Source organism: Arachis stenosperma, chromosome 2 (assembly GCF_014773155.1).
Source record: "Arachis stenosperma cultivar V10309 chromosome 2, arast.V10309.gnm1.PFL2, whole genome shotgun sequence".
In the NCBI taxonomy this organism is placed as follows: Eukaryota; Viridiplantae; Streptophyta; class Magnoliopsida; order Fabales; family Fabaceae; genus Arachis; species Arachis stenosperma.
The window spans coordinates 81,004,518-81,008,632 of NC_080378.1; the positions used below are offsets into that span (position 1 = coordinate 81,004,518).

The 4,115-nt window shown below is 40.8% G+C and overlaps 1 non-coding gene across 1 annotated transcript; it reads right to left on the reverse strand.

Moving 5' to 3' along the window:
- Nucleotides 1-1,304: 1,304 nt before the first annotated feature.
- Nucleotides 1,305-1,412, reverse strand: LOC130964453 (small nucleolar RNA R71). Its single transcript, XR_009080547.1, has one exon. It is a non-coding gene; the product is annotated as a small nucleolar RNA R71 (small nucleolar RNA).
- Nucleotides 1,413-4,115: the final 2,703 nt, after the last annotated feature.

Below are 4,115 nucleotides of genomic sequence, written 5' to 3' on the forward strand. Positions count from 1 at the left end.
AACGCCAGAATGTATACCATTCTGGGCGTTTAACGCCAGGATGGTGCTAGGGGGAAGATTTTGTTTTCAAATCAATTTTTTTTCAAGTTTTCAAAGTTTTTCAAAACCAAATCTTTTTCAATTCATATCTTTTCAATCAAATGTTTTCAAAATCAATTTCTTTCCTTTTTCAAAGATACTTACTAACAATTAATGATTTGATTGAACATTTTTTGCCGTTTCTATTAAGGAAGGTTTTATGTTTAAATCATATCTTTTCTTGTTAGGCAAGTCATCAATTTTTTTTTATTTTAAAAATCACATCTTTTCAAATTGTTTTCAAATCATATCCTTTAAAATTGTTTTTAAATCATATCTTCTTAATCACATCTTTTTAAAACCATGACTTTTCAATCAAATCTTTTTAACCTCATTTTTTTTAAATAGTTTTCAATCAAATCTTTTAATTTCTAATTTCAAAATCTTTTTCAAAAATCACTTGATTTCTTTTTCACTTTTAATTTTCGAAAATTATCAATCAAATTTTCAAAATGTTTTCAAAATCTTTTAATTGAATTTTCGAAAATTCTCTTCCCTCCTTCCCACATCCTTCTATTTATGGAGTACTACTCCTTCTAAATGCACAATTCGAACCTTATCTAATTAAAGTTCGAATTCTTCTTCTCCTTCTTCTTACTATTTCTCTTTTCCTCTGACACTTCAAGGAATCTCTATACTGTGACATAGAGGATTCCACATTTTCTTGTTCTCTTCTCTTTCATATGAGCAGGAGCAGAGACAAAGGCATTCTTGTTGAAGCTGATCCTGAACCTGAAAGGACCTTGAAGAGAAAGCTAAGAGAAGCCAAGGCACAACTCTCTTTAGAGGACCTGACCGAACTCTTCAAGGAAGAAGAACACATGGTAGCCGAAAACAACAACAATGCCAACAATGCAAGGAAGGTGCTGGGTGACTTCACTGCACCTACTCCTGATTTTTATGGGAGAAGCATCTCTATCCCTGCCATTGGAGCAAACAACTTTGAGCTTAAGCCTCAATTAGTTTCTCTAATGCAACAGAATTGCAAGTTCCATGGACTTCCAATGGAAGATCCTCATCAGTTCTTAGCTGAATTCTTGCAAATCTGTGACACAGTCAAGACTAATGGGGTAGACCCTGAGGTCTATAGACTGATGCTATTCCCTTTTGCTGTAAGAGACAGAGCTAGAATATGGTTGGATTCTCAACCTAAAGAAAGCCTGGACTCTTGGGAAAAGCTAGTCAATGCCTTCTTGGCAAAGTTCTTTCCACCACAAAGATGGAGTAAGCTTAGAGTGGAAGTCCAAACCTTCAGACAGAAGGATGGAGAATCCCTCTATGAAGCTTGGGAAAGATACAAACAATTAATCAGAAGATGTCCCTCAGACATGCTTTCTGAATGGAGCATCATAGGTATTTTCTATGATGGTCTCTCTGAACTATCCAAGATGTCCTTGGATAGCTCTGCTAGAGGATCTCTTCATCTAAAGAAGACGCCTGCAGAAGCTCAAGAATTGATTGAAATGGTTGCAAATAACCAATTCATGTACACTTCTGAAAGGAATCCTGTGAACAATGGGACTAGTCAGAAGAAAGGAGTTCTTGAGATTGACACTCTGAATGCCATATTGGCTCAGAACAAGATATTGACTCAACAAGTCAATTTGATTTCTCAAAGTCTGTCTGGAATGCAAAATGCACCTGGCAGTACTAAGGATGCTTCATCTGAGGAAGAAGCTTATGATCTTGAGAACCCTTCAATGGAAGAGGTGAATTACCTAGGAGAATCCTATGGAAACACCTATAATTCTTCATGGAGAAATCACCCAAATTTCTCATGGAAGAATCAAGAGAGACCTCAACAAGGTTTCAATAACAATAATGGTGGAAAAAACAGGTTTAGCAATAGCAAGCCTTTTCCATCATCTTCTCAGCAACAGACAGAGAGTTCTAAGCAGAATAATTCTGACTTAGCAACAATGGTCTCTGATCTAATAAAGACCACTCAAAGTTTCATGAATGAAACAAGGTCCTCCATCAGAAATTGGAAGGACAAGTGGGGCAGCTGAGCAAGAAAATTACTGAACTCCCTCTAGTACTCTTCCAAGTAATACAGAAGAAAATCCAAAAGGAGAGTGCAAAGCCATAGACATGGCCGAATATGGAGAGGAAAGAGAGGAGGAGGACGCCACTGAGGAAGACCTCAGTGGGCGTGTACCAATCTCCTCTGAGTTCCTCAATGAGGAACCATGGGAATCTGAGGCTCAAATTGAGACCATAGAGATTCCATTGGACTTACTTCTGCCATTCATGAGCTCTGATGAGTATTCTTCCTCTGAAGAGATGAGTATGTCACTGAAGAGCAAGTTGCTAAATACTTGGAGCAATCATGAAACTGAATGACAAGTTATTTGGAAATGAGACTTGGGAGGATGAACCACCTTTGCTCACCAAAGAACTGGATGACTTGTCTAGGCAGAAACTGCCTCAAAAGAGGCAAGATCCTGGGAAGTTTCTATACCTTGTACCATAGGCACCATGACCTTCAAAAAGGCCTTGTGTGACTTAGGGTCAAGTGTAAACCTCATGCCCCTCTCTGTAATGGAGAAATTAGGGATCTTTGAGGTGCAAGCTGCAAGAATCTCATTAGAGATGGCAGACAATTCAAGAAAACAAGCTCATGGACTTGTAGAGAATGTTTTGGTGAAGATTGAAGACCATTACATCCCTACTGATTTCATAGTCCTAGAGACTGGGAAGTGCATGGATGAATCCATCATCCTTGGCAGACCCTTCCTAGCCACAGCAAAGGCTGTGATTGATGTTGATAGAGGAGAGTTGATCATTCAAGTGAATGAAGAATCCTTGGTGTTTAAGGCCCAAGGACATCCCTCTATCATCATGGAGAGGAAGCATGAAGAGCTTCTCTCAAAACAGAGCCAAGCAGAACCCCCACATTCAAACTCTAAGTTTGGTGTTGGGAGGTCCCAACACGGTTCTGAGCATTTCTGAGGCTCCATGGGAGTCCTCTGTCAAGCTAATGACATTAAAGAAGCGCTTGTTGGGAGGCAACCCAATGTTTTATAGCTAATCATTTTCTTTTGTTATTTTATCTTTTTTGTAGGTTGATGATCATAAGAAGTCACAAAAACAATGAAAAAAGCAAAAACAGAATGAAAAACAGGAAGAAAAACAGCACACCCTGGAGGAGAAGAAGCTGGCGTTCAAACGCCAGTAATGCTAGCTGTTGGGCGTTTAACGCCCAGTCTGGCACCATTCTGGGCGTTTAACGCCAGAAAGGGGCACCAGACTGGCGTTAAACGCCAGTAAAGGGCAACAACCTGGCGTTAAACGCAGGATGGGCACCAGCCCGGCGTTAACGCCAGAAATGGCTCAAAACGTGGATTTTGATGCCACTTGGTGCAGGGATGACTTTTCCTTGACACCACAGGATCTGTGGACCCCACAGGACCCCACCATCACTCTCTCTCTTCTTCCCCCATTCACCAATCACCTCAAAACCTCTTCCCCAAAAACCCTTCACCTATCAAATCCATCTTCTCTTCACCACTCACATCCATCCTTCAAAATCCCCACCAACCTCACCCTTCAAATTCAAACCACTTTCCCTCCCAAACCACCCTAAATGGCCGAACCATATCACCCCCTCTCTCCTATATATACCTCTTCAACCCTTCATTTTCACACAACCTAAACACCCCTCTTTCCCTTCTTGGCCGAACACACCACCTTCCCACTCTTCCTCATTTTTCCTCTTCTACTCTCTTTCTTTCTTTTGCTCGAGGACGAGCAAACATTTTAAGTTTGGTGTGGTAAAAGCGTTGCTTTTTCATAACCATTTATGGCATCCAAGGCCGGAAAACTCTAAAAAGAGGAAAGGGAAGGCAAAAGCTTCCACCTCGAGTCATGGGAGATGGATAGATTCCTCTCAAGGGTGCATCAAGTCCACTTCTATGAAGTTGTGGCCTAAGAAGGTGATCCCCGAAGTCCCCTTTTCACTCAAAAGGGTGAATATCCGGAGATCCGCCATGAGATCCGAAGAAGAGGTTGGGAAGTGCTTACCACCCCATTCAACA